The sequence below is a fragment of the Poeciliopsis prolifica genome, unplaced genomic scaffold (assembly GCF_027474105.1).
Source record: "Poeciliopsis prolifica strain line A6 unplaced genomic scaffold, Auburn_PproV2 SCAFFOLD323, whole genome shotgun sequence".
Classification (NCBI taxonomy): domain Eukaryota; kingdom Metazoa; phylum Chordata; class Actinopteri; order Cyprinodontiformes; family Poeciliidae; genus Poeciliopsis; species Poeciliopsis prolifica.
In genome coordinates this window covers 27,501-35,000 of record NW_026562698.1, presented here as the reverse complement: position 1 = coordinate 35,000, position 7,500 = coordinate 27,501, and the positions used below count along the sequence as shown (strand labels likewise).

Below are 7,500 nucleotides of genomic sequence, written 5' to 3'. Positions count from 1 at the left end.
GTAAAAATGAATTCCATCCGGGCAAGCCATACATGCTTTTAAAGTCTCGCTGAGGAGAACAATTCGGCGCGGGTCCTGCCCGTTTCCGCGGCTTCCTCGATTTTTAAGCCGCGAAAGAGTGCCGTTTTTCCGCCCGGTCAACTTCAACTTCCGGTAGAGCGGGTGAAAACGCTTTCAACCCGGGGAAGCCATATATCCCCGTGAAGGCCTAAGCCAGGAGAACAATTCGGCGTGGGTGTCGCGTCTCTACGGTTCCCCCGCTGCGGGGCAAGCGGCGGAAGTCGCGCCGGAAAAGCGTTCGAAAACCGGTCAAAAAGGCCGAAATCCGGGAAAAACGCACCACGGGCCGGTAGCCCGTGTTCCGGAGCACAGCCCTGTGCGGTCGAATGATTTTTAGCACGCTCACAGGAGCCGGGAGAAATGAAAAATGGCTTTCCAGGTGTACAAAGCATCGGCCACCCTCGACACGCGCTTAAGCCCCTGCCCAATCGGGGAAAATAGCACTTTGAGCACACAGATGTCCAAAGCCCCGCCGGCAGGATTACAACAGAAGGTTTTGTAAGACCACCTAGCCCTGAATATGAGCGTGCCTTCGGCCGTGGACCGCTCCAGGGCATGTCCCATGCACCAGATCTGCCAACAGCATGGATGTCCGAGCAGCAGGCTGGAGAATCGGCCCGGGGATGCGGCCGGAGATGCCCGGAGATGCAGCCCCGAGCAGCAGGCTGGAGAATCGGCCCGGGGATGCGGCCGGAGATGCAGCCCCGAGCAGCAGGCTGGAGAATCGGCCCGGGGATGCGGCCGGAGATGCAGCCCCGAGCAGCAGGCTGGAGAATCGGCCCGGAGATGCCCGGAGATGCATCCCGGAGCAGCAGCAGCCATACCATATGTACAATCTTTCACAGAGGCCGCTGTCCCGGTTCTCTGTCACCCGGGGATGTGGAGCCACGGCGGGGATGAGTAGCTCCGCAGCAGGCCCTGGTTCTCAGAGAGGCTGCCATCCTGGTTCTCTGTTACCCGGGGATGTGGAGCCACGGCTGGGGTGAGTAGCTCCGCAGCAGGCCCTTGTTCTCAGAGAGGCTGCCATCCTGGTTCTCTGTTACCCGGGATGTGAGCCACGGCTGGGGTGAGTAGCTCCGCAGCAGGCCCTGGTTCTCAGAGAGGCTGCCATCCTGGTTCTCTGTTACCCGGGGATGTGGAGCCACTGCGGGGATGAGTAGCTCCGCATCAGCCCCTTTAACCGTTCCTGGTTCTCACGGAAGAACAGGATTTTACCCATAAAACAAGCACAAAACACGGGCAAGAGTCGTTTAAGGAGGCTTTATTGAACCAGCACACATTATTCATCCACAGTCTGCTCAGCGTCGCCCCTGGACACGTCGAAGGTCCTGCGCATGGCGGCCAACTGGGTCACACTCAGCTGCATCGCGTAGAAACGGTCCGCGGTTCTGGTGTCGTGACACATCAAGTGTGACATCTGCCTTCGGACCTCCGTGCACTGGGTGTCCCTCGCCTGTGAAGAGAGAGAGAGAGAGAGAGTGAGAGGGACCGTGGAGAAAGCTCAAGGCTGGGGACGAAGCTCAGGTCTACCTACCATCGTGGCTACCGCGGTGCGTATGTCGGTCAGGGAGGGGGATCCAGGCAGGCGCATCCTCGCCCATGCGTCCCGGGCGAAGGAGGTCAGCTTGTGTACCGGTCCTCCGTTGCAGTTGAAAAACACCAGGTCGGTCTGGGGGCGCAGCTTGCTGCGTATGGTCATCCAGCTCTTTAGCCATCCGAACTCCTCCGGCGTCAGGAAGAGCTGGGCGCTCCCGAAAGCCCTGGCCGTCTTGTGTTGTCTCACCTGCGGGATGGAGGGACAGACAGACGAGGACAGCAGAGGTGAGTTTCTGACCTGGAATGTGGAGCTCTCTGCTGGGGAAGGAAGGTAAGTTGTTGGGCTGGAGGTCCTGGTTCGCAGAGGCCCGTGACTGCAGCCTCTCGGTTGATGGGTTCAACCGAGAGGCTGCAGTCACGGTTCTCTGCTACCAGGGCCCCTGGTTCTGCCTCCGGGATGAAGTGCTCGCTGGGACGGGGCACTTACGTTAATGACATAGCCGGAGGAGTCGCGCCGGTGTCCATCCTCGGCTTCTCGTACCTCAGCAGCTGTCATGTTGCGGACCACGCCTGCTCTGTGGCCGTACAGAGAAGCGACCAACAGCGCGAAGCAACCGAATAGCTGGTATCGCAGGACCACGTCGTGCCTCCTCCGCGATGAGTCGCGCAAAAGCTCCGGGATCCATCTGCGACACTCCTCCAGACACCTGCGCAGAACCGGCGCTGAAACAGTGCGTTTCTCCTTCTGGTCTTTGACCTGTATCTGGTGCAGCACCACCGTGGTTGAGATCTGCCCCGCGGCGGATTTCAGGGCCCGCGAGACGGAGACGAGTCCATGCTGGGGCACGGTGGAGGTCTCAGGCGGAGTCTCCGTGAAGTAGGTCAGGAACTGACCCGTGTTGACCAGGTACACCTTCACTGTCGTTATCTGCTTGCCCTGCTTGAGCAGGTCCGCCGGCCAGCCGAGGACCCTGTCGGCATCAACCATGAACCGCCAGGTCTCCAGGCCGCTCTTTCCCTCGGCCATCCTGCGCAGGAACTGGTCCACTCTGCCCATCTTGGACCTGGCGTTCTCCACATGCTTCTTCGACGGGAGGGCACCCACCAGGTGCCTCCTGTACCCCCAAATACTGCATGACACACTCAGGAAAGTGTACGGTTGTACGCACCGGTTCTGTGGGCTCGGTGGGCTCGGTGGGCTCTGTGGGGTCCGCAGGCGTGGTCGAGGTCGGGCTCTGCCGTCTGGATCCGCCCTCCTGCGGGTCCTGCTGGTCCTGCTGGTTCCCCCGCTCCGGGGAACGTGGCTCGTCGGGGCTGGGAGGCAAGGGTGGTCCCGGCGATGGTGGAGCTGAGCCCCCGTCGTGGTGGTGGTGGTCTACCTCCATCAGCTCAGGCTCCTCCGGCTCCTCCTGCGCCCCCTGGTCCTCCGCCTGCATGTCCTCCTCGTCGTCCTGCTCTTCCTCCTCATCCTCCACCACCGGTCTGCGTTGCGGAGGTGAGCTGCGGGATGGCCGAACCTCCGCCTCTGCCGGGGCCCTGTCGCCTGCCTCCGGCAGGTCCAGCCCGGTAGCCATGGGTGGGTGGGGGTCCGAGCGCCTCAGCTGCCGCAGCTTCTCCAGCGTCTTCTGCCACTGCAGGCCGGCCAGAAGACGCCGCTTCTGCCGCTGACCCATGTCGCGGTGGGACTCCTGCAGGTGCTGCTGCACACGGCGGCCGTCGTACCCGCAGCGCTGCACCGGACACGGCATCCCCTTGACGTTCACCCGGCCCCTGGCGAACGCCAGGAGGACACGACGCTCCACCGGATTCCTAACCTTGTGCTTCTCGTCCAGGTGCTCACGCAGCCGCCAGGACTTGCGTGAGCACACGGGACATCGGTTCACGAACTTGGACGCGGTCATGTTGCTCCTCACCCTGCTGCTGCAAAACTCCGACTGAGGCCGGCGAGCACATGCCCCTGGCCAAGTAGCCGGCGTCCTAATCAGGCCTGATGCGGTGCAGCTGCGGGCAATCGGGCCGCAGCGCACCTGCGGCCGGGCGGGGCGCAGAGTCCGCCCCAAGAGCCGGGATGGATCCAGGGACTGGATTGGCGGTCCCTTCCAGCAGGCGGCCCCCCGCATCTGCGGTGCCGCCCTCCACGGCGTCCGAATCGGCGGTCACCCGGCCGCAAGTGCGGCAGCCCTCTTAGGACCCTAAGTGGGGTTAGGCACCCCGAACATTGGGTCACGCAAATGGGCTGCGTGGTGCCGGCGGTGTCCCCGGCGCTGCAGCAGCTCCCGCTGGTGACAGAGGCTGCCTCCACGGGTCTCTGTCGGCCGGGGACGCCGGTACCTCTGCCCGACACGCGGTCCGCACTCCCGGTCCGTGCCTCTCCCCCCTTTCCCCCCCGCCCCCGGTCTGTCCCTTCGGCCTGGCTAGCCGGCCCGGTTCTCCATCCTGCGGAACCGGGCCTGCTCGCCAGGCTGAAGGGACAGACCGGCCGTCCAGCCCCTTCCCCCGGTCTGTTCCTTCGGCCTGGCGAGCCGGCCCGGTTCTCCATCCTGCTGAACCGGGCCGGCTCGCCAGGCCGAAGGGACAGACCCTCCTGCCCCCGTCGCCCGGTCCGCTTGCGGACCGGGCGACGGGGGCAGGCCCCTCCTTAGCCGAAGCTCCAGTGCCTTACCAGGGGCACTGCGTCGGGAAAATAACCAAAGTCCAGCAGCCCTGGCTGATAGTCTAAGTGTCAGAGCCTTACCAGGACCACAATTCTATTTATTTTCCCTTACCAGGGGCACTGCGTCAGGAAAATAACCAAAGTCCAGCAGCCCCGGCTGATAGTCTAAGTGTCAGAGCCTTACCAGGACCACAATTCTATTTATTTTCCCTTACCAGGGGCACGGCTCTGCTGGGCGTGTGACTGGTTGGTTGAATCCGTGGAAGGGGGCTTAAGTGTGGGTCTGCAGGTTCGGATGGAGGGCCTGGTTCTCAGAGAGGCTGCGGTCCCGGTTCTCTGTTACCCGGGGATGTGGAGCCACGGCTGGGGTAAGTAGCTCCGCAGCAGGCCCTGGTTGTATGAGAGGCTGCGGTCCTGGTTCTCTGTTACCCGGGGATGTGGAGCCACGGCTGGGGTAAGTAGCTCCGCAGCAGGCCCTGGTTGTATGAGAGGCTGCGGTCCTGGTTCTCTGTTACCCGGGGATGTGGAGCCACGGCTGGGGTAAGTAGCTCCGCAGCAGGCCCTGGTTGTATGAGAGGCTGCGGTCCCGGTTCTCTGTTACCCGGGATGTGGAGCCAAGGCTGGGGTAAGTGGTTGTGATGGAGGGCCTGGTTCTCAGATAGGCTGCGGTCCTGGTTCTGTGTTACCCTGGTCACTGCGTGTGACCTGGGTTACGCAGAACCAGGACTGCAGCCTGTCTAAGAACCAGGGTCTCCACCATGTTTGTTTGTCACCCGGGGACGTGGAGCCACTGTTGGGGTAAGTATTTTGGCTGCTGTCCCAGTTCAGTTACCCGGGGCTCTGGTCCCCTGTCCCGGGTAGAATTAAAAACACTTTACCGATTCCTGGTTCTCAGAGAGGCTGCTGTCCTGGTTCTCTGTTACCCGGGGATGTGGAGCCACGGCTGGGGTGAGTAGCTCCGCAGCAGGTCCTGGTTCTCAGAGAGGCTGCTGTCCCAGTTCAGTTACCCGGGGCTCTGGTCCCCTGTCCCGGGTAGAATTAAAAACACTTTACCGATTCCTGGTTCTCAGAGAGGCTGCTGTCCTGGTTCTCTGTTACCCGGGGATGTGGAGCCAAGGCTGGGGTGAGTAGCTCCGCAGCAGGTCCTGGTTCTCAGAGAGGCTGCTGTCCCGGTTCTCTGTTACCCGGGATTGTGGAGCCTCTGCCGGGTTGAGTGGCTCCGGAGCGTGGCCCCCCGGTTCTCATAGAGGCTGCAGTCTCGCTCCTCTCCCCGTGCTTGAGTGGTGGATTCCGCCTGTGAGTTTTCGCTCCGGTCGGTCAACTTCAACTTGCGAAAAGCGGGTAAAAATGAATGCCACCCGGGCAAGCCATACATGCTTTTAAAGGTCTCGCTGAGGAGAACAATTCGGCGTGGGTCTCTGATTTTTATACCGTTTCCCCGATTTTTAAGCCGCGAAAGAGTGCCGTTTTTCCGCCCGGTCAACTTCAACTTCCGGTAGAGCGGGTGAAAACGCTTTCAACCCGGGGAAGCCATATATCCCCGTGAAGGCCTAAGCCAGGAGAACAATTCGGGTGGGTGTCGCGTCTCTACGCGGTTCCCCCGCTGCGAGGCAAGCGGCGGAAGTCGCGCCGGAAAAGCGTTCGAAAATCGGTCAAAAAGGCCGAAATCCGGGAAAAACGCACCACGGGCCGGTAGCCCGTGTTCCGGAGCACAGCCCTGTGCGGTCGAATGATTTTTAGCACGCTCACAGGAGCCGGGAGAAATGAAAAATGGGTTTCCGGGTATACAAAGCATTGCCCCCCCTTGACACGCGCTTAAGCCCCGCCCAATCGGGGAAAATAGTACTTTCAGTTCACAGAAAGACAAAACCCCACCGGCAGGATTTCAGGAGAGGGTTTTTCGAGACACAGAGAACCAGTAAAAAGAGCGGAGTTTTGACCATTGACCCATCCAGGGGCCTTCACTGGCCTCAGGTGAGAAGCTACATGGGTGAATTATGTTGTCTTTGGTCATTTTTGATCGTTTTTCCCCGCTCACGGTTCCATGTGTGTAGAAGCTCTGAAAGTCCCTGGATCTACCTGTTGCTTGGCTGGCGGTCTCCGGCCGCTCTGGTGAGTCTGTCCTGGGCTGTAATTAGTCCGTGGACGGCTCCCTGGTTCTGTTGGAGCTCCGTCAGTGTCCCCCGGGGTCTGGCTTCAGCCAAGCCGACCGCAGTGCACCGTGAGCGGATTACGGTCCGTCCCACGTGCCCGTCGGAAGTCTGGCTCCCAGCCCGCGTCTCCGACCCGACCGATAAGCACACGTGGCCTGCCGTGGAGGGCCCCCGCCTGCCTCGGTGCCCAGCACCGGCGCTTCGGCGGACGGTTCCTCCAGCCTGCAGGCTCGCCTCCAGGCCCGGGCGCGAACGCAGCCGAGCTGCGCGTCTGCCCGCGGCCGTCCCTCCTCAGCGAGACCCAGACGCCCCGTCTCTCCCAGCGGTCCTCCGCTGGGGCCCCGCCGCGGGGGTCCGGTCCCGGCTCGGGACCGTCTCCCTCCGTCTCCCCCGCTTCTGCGGCGGCGGCTCCAGACGTCACCGTTTCTCACACGCTTTCTCCCACCGCACCCAGAACAACACGGGCGCTCGTGCTGCAGCCGAGGGCCGTCCTCCGTTCCCGGGGGGCCGCCCGCCCGCTGGGGGTCTACCTGGTTGATCCTGCCAGTAGCATATGCTTGTCTCAAAGATTAAGCCATGCAAGTCTAAGTACACACGGCCGGTACAGTGAAACTGCGAATGGCTCATTAAATCAGTTATGGTTCCTTTGATCGCTCTACCGTTACTTGGATAACTGTGGCAATTCTAGAGCTAATACATGCAAACGAGCGCTGAGCCGGCCCCTCGTCCTTCGCGGGGCGTGGGGCCGTCGGGGATGCGTGCATTTATCAGACCCAAAACCCATGCGGGGCGCGGTTCCTCTCTCCGTGGGGGGAGCTCCAGCCCCGGCCCGCTTTGGTGACTCTAGATAACCTTGGGCCGATCGCTGGCCCTCCGTGGCTGCGACGTCTCATTCGAATGTCTGCCCCATCAACTTTCGATGGTACGCTACGTGCCTACCATGGTGACCACGGGTAACGGGGAATCAGGGTTCGATTCCGGAGAGGGAGCCTGAGAAACGGCTACCACATCCAAGGAAGGCAGCAGGCGCGCAAATTACCCACTCCCGGCTCGGGGAGGTAGTGACGAAAAATAGCAATGCAGGACTCTTTCGAGGCC

At 61.8% G+C, this 7,500-nt stretch overlaps 1 non-coding gene across 1 annotated transcript in view; it reads left to right on the top strand.

Moving 5' to 3' along the window:
* The first annotated feature begins 6,929 nt into the window (after positions 1-6,929).
* LOC129357861 (18S ribosomal RNA) overlaps positions 6,930-7,500 on the top strand; it is a 1,888-nt gene continuing 1,317 nt past the window's right edge. The window contains exon 1 of the ribosomal RNA XR_008605647.1: positions 6,930-7,500. This exon is cut by the window's right edge and continues 1,317 nt beyond it. This is a non-coding gene — a ribosomal RNA (18S ribosomal RNA).